Here is an 18,370-nt window from a genome sequence, read left to right as displayed (position 1 = left end):
TTGTGAATGATAAAACATTTTTAGGATGTTCATTTTTCACCTCTATCTTTAGTTTGTTTTCAGGAATTTGCCCTGACCAAATGAAGTTAAGGTAACGGTTCAATAGCCCAAAAACTGAAGCTTTTAAAAAGTTGTTTTTTTTTTAAAAAATTTAAAAAAAAAGAACAACAACTTTATTTTAAAAATCAGTCAATTTATTAAACAACACTGCCCCCCCCCATAATTTCTGGTGATACTATTTAACTTGCTACGTCTGGCTACATATCCACAAGCGCTCATAAAATGGACCAAAATATGGATGTAAAGGGCATAGAAGATGGAGAGAAGGTTGTCTATATGTGCATGCATATTTAACACAGAACATCAATGAAGTTTTATAAGAAGTGCTTTCATTGACATGTCTGCCTGCTGCCATTAGCTTTGGTTTACTTTGACTAGTAATCTGGTGAACATAGTCATAATTTATCTAAAAGACATAAGGTTATAAAAAACGTAAAAGAAAAAACAAAAGATCCGCACAAAACTGAATTACCACCATAGTCATAAAAATTAAAATAACCTGATTGTCTTGATGTTAGGATTTGCCCATGAGCAAAGAGGGGGAAATGAGGAGCAGGTGTGGCAAGAAGAACGGAAGACCTTGTGTGAAAAAAAAACAGGAAGTTTAACTTCATACCCGAGGTGGTGCAAAACTACTCTCAAGGTTAACTAGACCAGAGCATAAAATCCTGAGACAATTAAAGACCAGGAAAGAAATAAAATACAAATCATGAACCACATAAATCACAACTTTAACTTAAAGGGGTGTATGGTATTTCAAGTTTTCTGAGCTTTCTACAGTGTTACAGTGTTGAATCCTCATCAGACATGTGAACGCCACTGTTTTTTATCACCTAAACGCATATCTGAGTTTGAGTTTCAGCACGCTCTCTATTCGGTTTCCATGGCAACGAAAAACGTGTTGTTTTAGAGAGTTTTTTTCTACTTGGAAATCCTTGTGACGTCCCGGGGGATACGGTTCGGTGATTGGTTACCTTCTACTGGTTAACAAGGACATGTACAAATACAGCAGGCGAGTGGAAAACGTGGGATAAAGTTATTTCCAACGATGGCTGGTGAGTTTACCAAAGAGAGACATCCTGCTGCATTCGTTGCTGTGGGTTGCTGTTTTCCACTTCGTTTTCAGGCTCTGATTCAGGTTCCAACATGTAGGGCTGTATGCTATGTGTTGACATTGTATTTTGTTTTTTTTATTGAGTTCGTATCAGCCTAATCCTTCTGTTTATGAGATGTTACAATGACGGCGAAAGCAGGTGCGGAGCGCGCTCCCGATGTGCAGTGCAGTGGCGGGAGGCGGGGCTTAATGCAGAAGAGTCTCAATCCACTCGTTTTGCCCGCAGGTTGATCTGACAGCCTACGGAGAGGGTCGGTCTGAAGTAAATAAAGCGATTTGTGACAATAACTCCATCAATCCCAGCCCTTCTGGTCTCAGAAATAAAAATAAATTAGCCTGAAATGCACAGAATAGTTCCACTTTAAGAACATCCAAAAGAAAACGATGGAACAGACTTAAAACGAGACTAGAAACTGACATCTAACAGGAACCAAAAACCACAAGCAAAAGTCACGAAACAAGACAGAAACTGGATCTTCTACATCAAAAAGTAACAGAGAACTAGTTTTTAATCTTACAGCTTATAAGGTGAATATAAAGTGGTGCACAAGCGTCTAGCTGAGAGTGAGCTGATTGTATTTGATGCTCTATAGTTGATTCAAAGGAAAGATGGCAATTTGCAGTGCAAGTTTAGAGACAAGCCCTAATAATCTCTTAAGAACCCTAACCCTACCAACCACAGGACTGAGTAAATTTGAAGAATATGCACTTGATTCTACAATCACTGAGACCATACAAAGTGTTGCTCTTAAAGAATATAAACATACTCTCCAGCCTCTTCACTTGTTCACCTGTTCATTAACACATATATCTAATCAGCCAGTCGCATGGAAGCGTATCAATGCATTCAGATCTTTGCTAGGTCTGATGAGCATTGATTTTTACTGCCACTGTCAAAGTCTTCCTACCTGCATGTTTACTGCACTCTAATGGCCTCCACAATCACTAGATCTCAAGCCAATGGACCACCTTAGGGATGTGGAGGAACAAGATATTCTCATCATGGATGTGCATGTATGTGAAATGATATCATGTCAATATGGAGTAAAATCTTCTTGGAATTGTTGAACAATCTGTTGGATCTATGCCACTGAGACTTAAGGCAGTACATGGAACAAGCCTGATGCATGATGTCGATGGTAAGTATATACTCTCAACAGGTGAAGTCAAAACGCTCAGAGGTATCACTCTCACCATGAAAATCTGACATTAACTTCACCAGAATCTCAACTTCAGGTATCTCTTTGTCATTGTTAGTTAAACTGAGTGCAAAATATAGTGCCCAAATTAGTATAACAAGTCCAGACAAAGTCCCTTTATTTAAGCTGTGTTAAATGACTCACTTGTCTACTTGAGAAGATAAATGAAGCTAAACTTTACTTCGTAATATGCAGCATTCAGGTTAGGGCTGGGCGATATATCGAATATACTCGAGATATCGTGGCTAGTCCCCTGTGCGATATAGAAATTGCCTATATTCGTCATATTCAAGTATCCTGTTGTCACGCAGTTGTTTTTAGCTTTGGGCGGGGTTTTCTCCCTCCTCCTCGACTCTGCACCGCTTTGCACAGAGAGTTAAAGCAAGCGCACCTAGTTACGTACATAACGTGAGCTGCGTGCTACGTCATGAGAGGCAGCGTGTAGCCACTGTTGCCAACTTGCCGACTTTCTCGCTCAATCTGGCGACTTTTTTTTGTGAAAAGCGACTAGCGACAAATCTAGCCACTTTTACTGGAGTTATTGGAGACTTTCCTGGTGTTTTGGCGCATATTGTAAAGTTATTGTTACGAACGTGAGTCTTTCCCCGTCCTAAAGCACTCGGTCGCTCCGGCTGCAGCTGCAGCCAGTCAGAGGAGCAGAGAGGACACCTGCACGACTCCACCTACAGTCACAATGAACAGCCAAATCCGCCACTGATCCCGCTCTGGATTACATAGTGGGACGTAAATTACAAAGTTTTTCACGTCACGCAAAAATAATTAATTCTATTTGATTACATTCACAGCCTCTGTCACTTACTCACCTCATCCACTGTGTGTGTGACACAAGCATATTTATCTAGCTCCTCATGTCTCTAGAAAGTACAGAAAGGAGTGGGAATCAAACCCTGAATTAAAAACTGTCTGAAACCATTTATTGGAGACGATACGAGGACATTCTGCCTGTATTATAAGACTGATTTCTACGCTATTAAAACTCTGCGATTAAAAAAATACACAACTCAAAAATGTATCCATAAAGCAAAGCCTTATAATAGTTCATCATTTGAAAAGTCACCCCCTAGAGCACGTAAATTCATACGTTGTATTTATTACATCATGCAAAGTCACTTTATTTTGTTTTAAAATGACATGTTTCTGCCACTGCTTTAACTGTTCAATAAATACGGTTTTGATCAGTTTGCTTCGTTACAATTTCATCCTTTTGGCATAAATGTTTAAAATCAGCATATCTTAATGCAGTATGAACAATTATGTTTTAATGTAGACACAAAATCATCTTACTGATGTGATTGTATGCACCAAAGCATTAATTCAAGGCTAAGGTAAATATCGAGCTATATGTCGTATATCGTGACATGCCATAAAAATATCGGGATATTACTAAAAGGTCATATCGCCCAGCCCTAATTCAGGTGTTGCATCATATCAAAAGTTAACCAAAATGAATGTGAAATAGAAGTTGTTCATTTTCCAGCCAATGCAATCAATAAAATCTATTCTTTAAGAATCAGGTACTTTTTCCCCATCAAGAATGTCAATTAGTGCCTCTTGTGCTGAATTCTTGGCTCACTGAAACGTGTGTCTAATGTTGGCCTGTGACGAGCAGCAAAGAGGCTGAAAAGCACTCAGATCCATCAAAATACAAAAGGCCCAGCGATGTAAAACAACAAATATCTGCAACCCAGTTTAACTCCCAATAAACAGACCACTAATGTGTTTACATGCGATAGAAAACAGAAAGAGAGAACATCTTATCAGCAGCCTGGCAGATGTACTTTTCAATAAAAAAGACAAACATTAACAAACACATGCCAAATTACAGTCGACAATTTTTTAAAGCGTAAAAAGTAGCCATACTGAACAGTAGTTTTATCTGAGGCTGTGTTCATGAAGAAGAATGTTACATTAAGGCAAACATGGTCCGAGTTGTCATGTCAGAGGGGCGCCGGAGTCTTCACAGAAGTGGGACGTAGTTGTGGAGCCGATTTTAAAACATTTCCAAGGATTTGCCCATTCTCTTAAGCTTCATCTTATTACAGCAGCTGAAGCTCACAAAAAAAGCTGGAAATGAATACAGATGACTCATATTTTAATACTGGATTTAGCCTTGAATGTTGCCCCCAGCGATATGAGACTCTCTTTTCTTTATATCTAGATTCCAATAAAAAACCAAGGCTGACAGAAGAAGGAACACACTAATGAATGTGCTTGGTCACTGTTAATTTTATGGCTGATCTGACAAGAAAATAAACACATAAGGCGGCATTCTGAGCGTGTATAAGTGTGTAATTGTGTGTTTTTCATACAGAAAACACTTTCACCAACAACTGCTGTGTCACTGCTGCAACTCCACTTTAAAAACGGATGCTTCAGGGCATTCTGCATCTCGTTAGCTGAATGAAAAGCAGACATAAAATAGTTTCCTTGGAAGTGGCATTAACACTCTGTGGGGTTGTTCAGCTGGATATCAATTAGAGGCTCATTAGGCGTTTAGAGACGGCAGTCCCTCTGGCTTCCTGTCGCCCACCGTGTAAGTGGTTGACCCTGACCTTTTCAGCCCTGGGAGAAGAAGGGCTATCAAGCAAATGTGTTAGTCATGCTCTCTCTTCATATCTTGCACCACAGAACACATATTGTTCTGAAATATACAAAGCACATTGTCGTCACAGGATCTTTAAGAGATTGAACAGCAAGTTCTCAAATCTCCATTGATCAGCTAATTAATAATGCATACACACAGGTTTTATTAAAAGATAATAAAGGTTTCAAGCAGTTCATCAAATTTTAATTCTAAAGAAGCATTCACTTATTTAATTAAGTTGCAACACTAATAAATTTCCACTTAGACTGCGGAGGAGACGTAGTACGATTCAGGGAGGGGTTTGCAGCTCTTAGCATGTCTGATCACTAAACTACTCCCAGCATTTTACTGTCTTACTCACCTAAAGTTTTACATGCACAAAAAACTCAAAATCTGTTACGTTTGAGCTGCAGTGCAAAAAAAGTGCAACATTCAGACACATTTCATACATTTTTAATCAGCCAAGGCGACGGCGAGCACCATGCAGTGCTACAGTCGGGTGAACTTAGGGATAAACGGTAAGAAGACACTCCAACTGAACAATGAAACACTAATCTCATGATTGTATTAAACCCATTGTAAGACACAACCTAACACAACTATGACTGTAAACACAACACTTAATCTAAACAAGTAAGAAAAAAAACTGGTAGATGAACTAATTAGAACTGACTGTACTGTGGCTACATTCATAGTGTTAATATGTAGCCCAGATTTCAGCAGTTGTTCCTTTTATCATGTTATTATTGTTCTGTTCTACTATTATGCATTGTTGGTAACCCATGGAGATCCTTGCTAACATCATCTTATGTTTTTACCATGCTTTTGACCTACAGATGTTGCTATTGTTTTACTTCTGCAATGCATTCTGGGAGATGACATATCAGGGTTGCTCTTATGACATGAAGAAGAGGGGATGGAAAATATGGATTGTTTGTGTGTAAGAATTACTCCCATCTAGCAGTGCGCTAATTGATTGTTAACAACCGAGTCCTGCTCTTACTGCATTATTATCGCTATGGAAGCCGCAGAGTCACAAATGTGAAAATATCAACATCTTGCAGCAGGTGATGAGGTGCAGAATGCAACGTTATTGATGCACAGTTACAAGCATGCCCTTTATGTATTTGGTACCAAGCTATTGCTAACAGCTAATGCCATCATGTAAAATGACGTGACTAGAGGCGGGACATCAACCCCGACCTCACTTGACAAATCAGTTGAAGTAACTGGAACATGAGGAAAAACTATAAGGCTGAAAGAAGCACACAGTCACCTGCTGGTATGAACTTTGTGAAGAGAAACTGCAACTGGAAACCGTTGCAGAGCTTTTCCACTGTAGGCTAATAAATTAGCCATCTCTGCCGGTTTACATACCAAGTAATGGTAAATGATCCGACTCAAATGGGAGGATAAAGTAGCTGCTAGACTACCTGCCCTGTTTCTAACATAACGCCAAAATAAACTTCACTGTTAGACTACTTTAACTTACCTGTCCAGCAGAAAGCTGCAACCTCCGCATCAGTTTTGAAGTCCCCCTCTCCCTCATGAATGATCACCATCTAGTAAACACTACACTGATGAAGACTCTCGTTTTTTCCCCAGTTACTATATATTTTCTTGGCTAATTTTTCCTTCCTCTTTCCTTCCTCTTAGAGTATGGATCAGGAGTGGGCAACTCCGGTCCTTAAGGGCTGCAGTCCTGCTAGAGTTAGGAATTTACCTGCTGCAGCACATCTGACACACATCAGACCTAATTAGCAGACTGGTGCAGAGCATTAAACTCTACACCAGTCTGCTCATCAGTCATTGATGCAAGTCAGGAGTTTACCTGCTGCAACACACCAAACACTTGATGAACTCCGGCTCTCGAGGACCGGAGTTGCCCACCCGTAGTACGGGTGGTTCTCCATTTCACTTCTCTTCTTCTTTGAGTCAATTTGTTGACTACAGATGCTAAAGGAGCTAAGAGGGTTGGGCGATTACAAACGCAGGTTGATTAAAACCGAAACCATAACAACAAAGTAGGGCTGGGCGATTAATCGGATTTTAATCTCAATTACGATCTGGGTTTTCAACGATCATAAAAATAAAAGGGTGTGATTAATTTTCTATCTGCAGTTTCCTCTCCTGCTGTCTTCAGCTGCTAATCGAGCGTCTCTGGCGTTGCAGCGCTGTGCTGTAAACTCCTCCCACAGCCGCTTTGGTTTCATTCAGACACTGTTGCCAACTTGGAGACTTTCTCGCTAAATCTGGAGACTTTTATTGTTAAAAGCGACAAATCTAGCAACTTTTACTGGAGTTATTGGAGACTTTTCAGGTGTTTTGGCGACTGACTTGAAGGCACATATTGTTCTGCAGTTACTGTAAGGAAGGAGCAGCGGGAGCCTCTCCCGTCCTAAAGCACTCCCAGGCGGCCAGTCTCAGTCGGCTCCGGCTGCAGGTCAATGTAGAATAACTGCAGTAGGTTGTGGAAGTTCACCTAAACATAGTTTATACCATTGTCAGTGACAACTGGCTGCATTATTTTCGTATATACACACATGTAGTTTGGCAAGTTAAATCACTATAATATCCCTCCGTTACAGGGCATTACCATAGCAACGCATTAATCAGCTGGTTCAAATCAGCTGTCTTTTAACAGGTGAAAAAGAAACGTGCTGTAGCCTGACGGCGGTTGTTTGGCATAAAACTACATCGAGGCCAATGTAAACTAGTTCCTATATAAGCGGTAAAAGCGGATTGAACAACTCGGAACCGTGCCTTAGACGGTTATAATGCACGACACGGAGTCGAGAACACCACAACGTGCAGCGTTGTTTAAAAATACTGGATAATCGTGTTAAATAATCAAGATCTCAATTTCAGTCAAAATAATTGTGATTATAATTTTTGTCATAATCGAGCAGCCCTACAACAAAGTGCCAGATTTGTTGCAGATTCTTAGTTTTTATGCTAATTCATGATAACGCTATCCCACAAAAATCCACCAAATGCTCTGCTTCACCTCAAAACTCAAGTGCTTATGGATTCCTGTGCAATCTGATCAGCTCCTGTTTACACCCATTTTGACGAGAATACCAAATGGAATTCAGCCATCAAGTGGTCAGCCATCCTGACAGAGTACTAAACTGCAGATTTGCATAGAAATGTCACCATTATCATGATATACTGTATGCAATTACTTCCCTACGGGGTATCCATCTTGACGAGTGATCTGCTGAATGCAGTTAATCAGTAATCGTCCAGACGGGATACAGCGAAGTATAGAGGAGAACACCCAGAAGCAAGCAGTCATGACAGCAGTCTATTGGATCGGGTTTTTTGTTTCCTTAGAGCACAGCAGAAGCTTGAGTGCAAAGAGGAAGGCACAATGGTGCAATTTGTGTGCAAATCTGCAGTTAAGTACTGCAGATTGTGTAGAGTAACACACACACACAAACGGAAAAACACTGGCAAAATGTAAAGATAATGATGCCAAACTACTACTGAGACTGGCACTGGAGGATAAAGAGGTCACAGTGGGGGGAAAAAAAAAAAAACAGTTTGGGAGTCATCACACAGCAAATATGCAGACATGTTTTAAAGAGGAATGCAAGGTTATACTTCACCAGGGGGGAAACTACAGCAATGGCAACGGGTTACTCACAGGAGACGAATGAAATCAGAAGATATGTAGGTTAAAATATGTAAATGCCTGCCACCAACACATACCGCCACCATTTCCCCTAATCAACAACTAGAGGGTTTGACTGTTCGAGAACACAGTCAACCCGTAAAGCCTGAAGTCCCACAGCAACGTCCTTCATTAAAAATTAGGCTGTCAGCCCAAATAGTCAGTCTGTTTCTGAATGTGTTGCAGTGTGTCTGCTGCATTTTCTCTTTATATCGGCCCCTTACTGCAATGTGAGCAGTGTTTACAACAATGTATGGGCGCATTAGGAATAAGTGGCAGAGTTTTTATGTGTAAATGAGGAGTTATGACAAAACATTTATTCCTCTTCTGCAGCATCGCTTCAACTGATCCAAGAATATATTTGCAGATTTCCTTAAAGGTGGAGTATGTAAGATTTTCTATATTTTCAAAATAAATTAACTAATAAAATAACTACAATCATAATTAGATAGTTTTTTTAACATGTAGGTTCCAGTCTGTCCATATTTGATGCGTTATTTAATTACAAGTTTGATTAATGACAAATGACAAAAAGCACTTTTTTTTTTTTACTGGTAGGCAAACATTTAAGAAGGGTATTTGTCATTAATTAAACTTGTAATTTAATAACACATCAAATATGGACAGACTGGAACCTACATGTTTAAAAAAAAACAAAAAACTATCTAATTATGATTGTAATTATTTTTTGTTAATTTATTTTGAAAATATTGAAAATCTTACATACTCCACCTTTAAGAGAACCTGACTGTATATTGAATTACATAAACAGGTTAACATTTATCAATTTAATCATTCCCTTTACCTTTTATTTTCCCATATGGGATAAAAAAAAAAATTAAAAAAAACTGCCCACACTTTTTTACACAAATGTTTACTGTTGAACATATAACACTTTTAACCCTTGAAGAGCCTGGTCTACGATTTGGTAGAGGTAAATTTGCAGTGACTTTGATTAATTTCTTTTTTTTTTTTTAATTGAGGAAATAAACCTGCCTGAGCATCTCTATCAATTGGTTTGAGTATGTAAAACCCAAACTAGGTGTTTGTTATAAACACTACAGGGTCATATTTCAACCAGTTCACTGTTTCACATTGTTTTGAACTTCTTCATTTAAACATCTCAAACATTTGCTAAACAACATTTACTCTGTCTATTCTTGTCCAAAACAAGCAAAAAAACCAATAAACAAACATTTTTCTCTGGCTATTTTGTTAATGTGAATGTTAAAGCGTTAAAAAGCAATGTTATTTACAACTAAATGAGAGTATTAATTCTGCAGACTGTATAGTTAGCTCCAAATGCCTTCGCTGTACATTTGCTCATCCAGCCTCATGCTGCTTCTCTGTTTTCATGCTCCTTGCTGTGTGTTTGGGGCAGAGGTGGTATGAGGTATTTTTAGACAAACTCAGAGGGGACTCTGTGTCCTGACAGCTAACACAATGAACTCTCATGTCTGACCAAGGACATATTTTGGTGTCTCGAGGCTGAAGCAGTAGACCACACCCCCCCTACCTTGAAAACAAGCTACTGTTGAAGACGCACCACCCACTAGAACTAGCCTGCTGGGTATGAACTCTGTCAACAAGGCCATTTATCTTTTCCCGTGACAAAAAAAACCTTGCTAATCCATTACATTCTGCTTTGTGTTTTTGCAAACTAACAGGAGCTTCGAGCTCACATTACCTCAATAATAAGTTCTACCCAGAAGAGTACAGTGTACACGGTGAAGCCAGAACAAAAAGCGTCCGTGCAGCTGCAAGGATTGTGGTTAGTAATCTGAAATTTAGTTGACCTGAAGTTGATCTGCTTTCCTTTTTTTTTTAGATTTAAATGCAGAAAACGTGCATGGCCATAGAAAGCCATCCTGGCCTGAGGAGAATATAATAGTAAAAAAGAGCCATAAAAATAGAAGCTACGTAGCATTACAGAGCAGCAGCCTGACAGAAGGCAAAGAAGAGGACCACTTCACTTAACTTTGATTCGTTCGGTCAGAACTCATTGCTGGTGGGCACGGCATTCAGTTTGTTCAGTCAAGCTCTGGCCGCTCAAAACGGCTTCTTTTGAAAACGTATATTGCATGCTAACATTTATTCTTTTGTTAAAACCGGCCAAGTAAAAAAGGAGAGGCTTTTCTTTTTTACTTTTCAATTTCTTTTCCAGCCAAACTAAACAGAAATTAAATGATAACAACTCCGACAGCACTTCTCAGTCTGAGAGAAAACAATCAAAACTCTTTTCTAAAATAACTATTAATTATGGGAACAGGCTTATCTAAATTGATTTATATTATATAAATAAATGTGTCACCAAGTATCAATAAGTCAAAATATCGGGGAAAAAAAGCTAAAAAAATCACTAAAAACAACAATACTTTTCCAAGTTTCAAATATCAGACTAGATTAAATCCTTTTTTACTAATGATAGAAACAAAATAAGTGGAATGAAAGCATGGAGACTCTATCTACAATTTATTAGCAATAGATAACAAAGAGTTGTTATCACAAAGATAATAGTAAAGACACAAAATACTAAAGAAAACTGACAAGTGATAGTAAACTAATGTCATCAGCTCATGGGAATGTGATATGAATTAAAACAGCTGATATGAACCCACTGATTCACTCTGCCAGTAAGAGATCAGGGTACAATGTGGTCATTGTTTCCTCTCAAGAATGATAATCAAGATCTAATGACACATTTAAAGATACATGTTGAGTGTACGGTACATGGGAATTGCTGTGTAACAGATTATCAAACATGCTTGATAAAAGAAAAAAAACATCTTGAAAAGAGTGTTTTATTTCAGTTTGCGTCCTCTTTTAATATCATTAACTTTTTGACTTGGACTACGATTTACGGCCCCCGACTCATTGTAGTTCCTCAACACAAAGGCCGTCATTGAGTAGACAAATCTGTCCTGCTCTTATAACAATACCACGTTTGATCAAATCCTCTTGTCACTCCTACACTCGTCGTCACACCCAGTTTTATCGTACTAAACCGGTGACAGCAGCTGCGCCGTCAACAATGATTCCACTATGTTGCAGAGACATAAAAATGCCTGAACCACCATGATGAAGTTAACCCATTAACGTACCCATTAACATCACATACCCATCGGCTAAATGAGTGCAACATGAAGGAGCCGTTTAGATATGACAGAGTGCCAGTGTTTTCACTAAGAGCCTCACGCCAGCCCTCGTGTCACATCATAAAGCTTTGGCGGCCGCGGTGTCAACGTTCAAGCCCGTTTGTCTTGCACTGACTGAGAAGACCTCGGCAATGGCACCAGATGTTCTGTGTGACAAGAAGAGGGAGGATGCTGATGATGTGTTTGGTGTGTGTGTGTGTGTGTGTGTGTGTGTGTGTGTGCGCACAAAAGGTTACAGAGTGAGAAAATGATCGGGTGGGTGTAAAACTACGCACTTTCATCAGTGAGGGTCAGAGGTCACCGGCTGCTCCCGACAACACTGCAAAGGCAAAAACTCTTGTAGCCATGAGACAAAGCTTTCAAGCCTAATGAACACACTGCCAATCATCTGCCAGCAGCAGCAGCAGCAGCAGGGCCTGGCTCAAACAGCTGTCTGACAGAGATCTTTGGTTCCCCAGGAGGACTTTTGAGAGTGGTGGAGTGATTGGATGCAGCTGAGGAGCAAATCTTTGTTATCTCCCAGTTTAGCTATCTGGGAAGAATCCGGTAATTCTATTCCATCTAAGAGGCAGGAGAACATAAAAGGCAGCATATAACACTCCAGCTTGTCTGGAGACGTGATTAACTTGATTTCATTAAAGCTGCAGTGCAGCAATAGGCTCAAAGAGTCCACTCACAGCAGTAACCGTCAATATGATATATATCTGTGCAAACTATGGGGGGAAAGTGGGAGAAATGACTTCACACACACATCCCATACTCAGCGACTGCTGCCGTCTGGTCTTAGCCCATGTTCACACCAATATATCACTCTGAACAAGATGGTATAACTCAGCATCTTTCAGGCTTTAGAGACCATTTACAGATACTTTTCTGTGTTTATGCACAAACTAAACTCATGAACAACGTTCAAGTTTTCTCTTTCTGCAGAAACAACCATTTCAAAAGCAGGTGAAGTCAAATTTTGAAGATAATCAGCTCCTATACTCGCTGTGTGTGGTGTGTTGGCTTCTAGAGGGAGATGGTTTGCAGACGGCTCAGCAAACTGTGACTCAGACATAAAATGGCTCTGAAAGGTTTGTGAACCCTTCAGAACGTTCTACATTTCTCTATCAATATGTTCTATAAACTGTCAGCTGTCACTTTTCTACTCTTGTTTACCATTTTCTGCTGTCAGGTTCCGACTCAAATTGAGATGTTAACTTTGGTGAACATTTTTATGTAAAACTAAATTAAATAAACTATAATAATATTAAAAGAGAGGTGATTTATTCTCATTGAATGCCCATTAAACACTGTCCCGTTGAGCTTAAAAGCTCATTGAGGTTGAAGTTATGTAATGTTTTATTGATGAACTGGGATCATTTTGTTTGAATAGAATAATAATAACAATAATAATAAAACTTTGCATCTTAGCCAAAAAGTTCCAATGAGTCCTAATTCACCCACAAAACATTTTTAACAGCCATCAGTCTTGATGACAGGATCTTCAGCAGACATGCAGCGATGTTACTTGTGGAGAAACATGTCTTCTATCCTGAAGCACTTCCATGCACCGTGTTGTTAATCCATGTTTTCCAGACGATGAGCTCATGTTGGGGAGAATTTCGGTTGCATAAGAAGTTGGTCTCTGGGTTTCTTCACAAACTTGCTGACTTCTGAACACCTTGAACTTGGAGATCTTTGGTGGTTGACCATTCCTGGTAACTGGCAGGGTGGTGGTTTTGAACCTAATGTGTGTAAACAATGTGTTTGCCAATGGATTTGGTGGAGTCTAAACTCTTTAGGGATGGTTTATCCATCCGTAACTTTATACATCTAGATTGGCAGATAGATCGTGTTGATAGATCCCGTTACATTCACTGCTTATCCTGGAGGTTCACATATTGTTCCTCTTTAAAATAAGCAAAACCATATTACCAACTAAATAAATGCATATGCAAATTTACAGATATTTTTCAAGGAAAAACAAACTTTCCCCTCACATGTCTTGCAAAATAAGTCTACTTGGGTTTTAATGGAGACGACTGGATGTAAGTGGGAAGCTGTAAGGAAACAGAGGCGCATCACACTCTATTAACAGTCCATCAACCCGCTTTCTGCTCCGATTTGAAACAGCAGATCTTGTCAAACGCTCTCTAATTTGAGACCTACAAACAGTTCCCTCGTCATTTTAAGGGTTTGAAAGCAATAACTCAGCGTGAGAAGCTGACAACACAAACTACCAGTTCAAGATATTTTGGCATCTGCTGATAAATTGATGGCATGCTCCCATTTATTGTTATGAAAGTGTAACCAGGCCTGCATGTAATAATAGCCTCTGTTGCTGCACATGAAAACACCAAAGCTCTTTGATGTGCTGATACACTCCTGGTCAAGCTGCTGGATTCTAGTTAAGGTATATATTCAGCTCCTTTGAAGTGAAACAGAGCTGCAGAAAACAGTCTCAAGCACCTTCTGTGTTGACTAAGAATCACAGCCCTTCTTCATAATACCTCTCCTTTAAATGCTAGTGTGCTGTTACTGTGGCTTCATTCAGTTCCTTGTTCTGCAAAACCAAAGCCACAAATACCTCAATGGCGTGGCTATTTGTGGCAAATAACAGCCTCAAACAGTAGCTTGAACTGAAGCAACAGAAGGCCAGTTGTATGGCAAAACCTTAATCTAAACCAGTGTGATCTAAAGAGGTGAGAAACAGAGTCAAGCTGCTCTCATTAGAACCCAATAAATGCCACTGATTCCAGGCAAAAGAGGAGACAAAAGGGCAGCAACAGTGAGCCGCAGCAGTATTTTGTCAGACCGAGAGGCAGAAAAGCCATGATGAAATGATCCCGCTTACCTCAAAGTCTGGTCGCTAACAAGAAAGAAGACGCCTCCTCCTCCTCGTTCTTACATAATCAAAAGGGCCACACAGAAATGAGGGACATGCCTGAGGAGAATCCGTTTCTCATTAACGAAGTTCATGCGCTACGGTTTCGTCTAAATGAGGCTATTTCCGTGTTTTTACTGGAATATCTTATGTCACAGATTTCTCTGTTAGTGTCACGGACTGTCGTACCCGCCACTCGGTTTAATTCATATGCATCAATATCACAAATTTCCCCAACGAGGAGAAGTCTATCCTTAAAACCCTCAGGGGGAAGGAAGACAGGTTTGACAGACGTTGAGAGAACAGACCAACAAGCTGCAGGGAGGACGTGTGCTCTGCTTTGGCTTGCAGTTTCTAATATGATTGCCTTGCCCATTGTTGGGGCATAAATTGAGTTACTGACCAAGAAGGAAATAAATTATGGCCAAAATATCAATTTTAATTCCCTACATGCAGCATTTTTCCTAAACTGGTGATCACGCTGCAAGTACTACATACACACAGATGGAGCATTTTTTTCCAGTTGGGTTTCCTGGTTTCCTAAACCGCTTTCCCTGATAAAAACCATATAAAAAACATTACTCAGGCAATCGAATCAAAACTTCCCAGACCCAGAGGATGACATCTCTATTTTCCATACAGGAAATAGGTGATAAGAGACAAAGAGCAACACCCAGTGCTGTCTAGTTTGGTAGTCGATGCACACAGAAATAGCGGCTTTGCATCATTAAACAAGAGACCTTTTCATCTCTGAAAGAGCAGTCAAATCATCTTGAGCAGTTAGAAGTCTCTTAATTAACTCCAGCTACATTCAATAACACAGCAAGGCAATAATGGCGCAGCCTAAAACGTGCATTTGTGCTCGTTAAAACAGAGTTAAGCAATATTTATGTGCTGTTTTCTACAGTCCTCCTTTCATTTAATGAAGAAGTGCTGTTTGGCCTCTTAGATTACCTCAACCTGTTTAGTCTGCAGCTGATTTCGTCGACGATCTTTCACATCTCCAACACTGACTCTGTGACTCACAGAATCCGAGTGTGCTTGAACATTTCAGCCGGGGGATTAGCTGAAAGGATCGATAGCTCCTCAAAAACAAGAGGAAGAACTTGAAGGGCACGCAGAGAGAAAGAGAGCCTCCTCCACTGAGGCCGGTTAGACTGTTTCTCTTTTCTAAAAAACATGATACAGACCTACACCGAAGGTTGATCGGGGCTTCCTTTTCTGAGCCAACTATTTTAGTTTTCACCTAATCGGGGGTTAAAAGCTTGTGGGCATTTGTTGGCATTGGTTACTTTGTTAAAGGACATCTGCCATGACTGCTGCAATAGTCAAGACTTGGTTTAGATTTTGAGATCTGACACATCAGTAAAACACAAATGCTCCCCCCCCATCACTGCTGATGATTGCAATTAATTACTCAGGCTTGAATAAAATTATCACTTTCACAAGATTTCCAACAGATACTAAAGGAACAACAACAACAAAAACTCTCCGTACTATGAACAAAATCTGACAAGTAGCTGATTTTAACAGCATGACTAAGTTTGCTTACTCTGAACATTTCATAAAGTTTTCACCTCTCAAAGTGAGATCAAATGTTCAGGAAAAAGCCAGTTTCTATGAGAGTTACACATCCGCAACTGAAAACGATCTGATCTCAACATTTACATTGAACCAGCTCAACACTGACACAGTGACTTCAAAGTGTCCGTTTCTATTTAAAGACAGAAGACAAGCTTAATTCATGGAGTACAGTAAAAGACTGAAGGCTGTTTTATGTCAAGTTTGGGGGGGGGGAAAAAAAAAAAAAAAAAAACTTTTGCCCATTTTCTGCACCAGAATCTTTTTGTTTAGAGCTCTGGTTTGTCAGCAAGTGTGAACGGAGGGACTGTGTTGGCTCAGGCTGTGGAAAACAAGGTCTTGTCACAACCCCCACAGAACAGGGAGAGATAAGCACCAGAAGACAAAAAAAAAAAAAAAAAAAAGTTAAGGCCTGGTTGGAGAAAAGAGAAAAACATGGTGATCTCATAATGGAAAACCTACACACTATGAACTTGCAGATGTGTGTAAGCAGCAGAGTAGCAAGAGAAAAGCACAACTAGCGCATGTCATTGCTGTGATGAGAGATCGCTTTGAGGATGACTGTCTTTCATCTGTGCCGAGCCGAGCCGACAACGAAGAACTTAAATAGAGAAGTACAGCAGACATCTCCAGCCTCATACAAAGCCCACGAGCGCTGGAGCCCAAATCTTATGACACTCCGCAGAACTATTTTGTGATAAATGCTTCATCAAAGCCTTCTCTGTTGTTATAAAGGCTTATCTTTCAATTGTGCGACTGCTTTTGAACTACATGCCCTAAAAATTACATTTACATCTGTGAGTTTTGCCATTTTGCAAATCTTTACTGTGCTGAATCATGTAAGGGAACCATCCAAATCCCTCCGACGTTTTTCCAGAAGAAGTGCCGAAGGAGTGATGATGGGGAAATGAGTGTTTTCCCCTTCCAAACAACAGGCATTACACAGATTAACCACCTTTGCTAAAACATACCATTACCACATAAGTCTCTGTGAAGAAGGACCAGATGTCAGATAATAGGCTGCACAGTGAGGTAGATACTGGCCTGGAGCCACCAAACAAGTAAGAACAGCTTCTTCCATATAAACCTCTTCATTTTATGGACAGCTTGTTGTCTGGGTGGGCAAGCCCCTTATCCTCAGTCTGTTGAATATAGGTTAGAGGATTAGAAGAGGAGATGTCTGGATCGGAGTATAGATGAGTACATATTAGTTCCAACCTTGAAATAAATTCAACAAAGTGCTACAGATTGATGTTTGGATAAGTAATCCCACTTTGAACCATTTTTTGTTGAGAAAAACCAACATATGCAGCACAGTTCTGTAGAAAATATTGCTAATGCATCACATATGCTGCTGTATACCCTGAAAAAAAACTGCTTGTTATTGTGTTCAAAGGAGCAGCTAAGTCTATCTCATTAAACACAACTCGGGGGGTATTTATTGGCTTAGGGTTGGCTGGCTGGGCTTTGCCAATGAGCAGCAGCAACATAAGGACTATAGGTTAGAGATTTGATGCTGCCATACCCTGGCATCTCCTCTTTTTCTATTAATTGTCTATTCAAATAAACTTTAAAATGCAAATCACATGAGAACAAGCATAAGTCGCTGCACAGGCAGACAGTTTACCTTGTTTCTAGACTTGAACGCGTGTTTTTCTGTCCGGCTGTGGCATCACAGACGTGGTTCCTCTGCTGGTGGTGCTGCTGGCCCCGGTACCGTCTCTGCTGCAGAGCTCCGTGCGCCTCCTCAGTCCAGTCTGCACGTCTCCAATTGCTCCGAAACAGCGAGTGACTCTCAAAAATAACTGCACCGTTCAAAGCCACTACATTCACAGGCAAATGCAAAAGGGGAGGGGGGGGAGAGCAGTCACAGTAACGACCCCCCTGGATGCATTACGCGGCGCAAGTTTGCGCTTTGCAGCATGTATCTGAACCCGGACAGGCGGCTACTTCTCACCAGCTGAAGCTGCCAAGCAAGTGTCGTGAGGGGGGCATTCACAGTTTGAGTCATGTGGCTTGCCATAGATCGTTGCCCCAATGCCACGCAGCGCCGCAACGTGAAGCGCCGCGTTGCCCACCGCTGCGTCAAGTCAGTGCGCGCGGACAAATCC

General features: G+C 40.3%; 1 protein-coding gene across 1 annotated transcript in view; it reads right to left on the bottom strand.

Moving 5' to 3' along the window:
• tanc2b (tetratricopeptide repeat, ankyrin repeat and coiled-coil containing 2b) overlaps positions 1-18,010 on the bottom strand; it is a gene marked incomplete at its 5' end in the record, with an annotated part of 177,678 nt that extends 159,668 nt beyond the window's left edge. The window contains one exon of the mRNA XM_079261420.1: positions 17,887-18,010. The remainder of the gene's footprint in view (positions 1-17,886) is intronic.
• Between the last annotated feature and the right edge of the window lie 360 nt (positions 18,011-18,370).

The sequence above is a fragment of the Telmatherina bonti genome, assembly GCF_933228915.1.
Source record: "Telmatherina bonti genome assembly, chromosome: 21".
Taxonomy (NCBI): domain Eukaryota; kingdom Metazoa; phylum Chordata; class Actinopteri; order Atheriniformes; family Telmatherinidae; genus Telmatherina; species Telmatherina bonti.
Note: the sequence above shows the minus strand (reverse complement) of the source record. Positions and strands in the feature narration are given on the sequence as shown.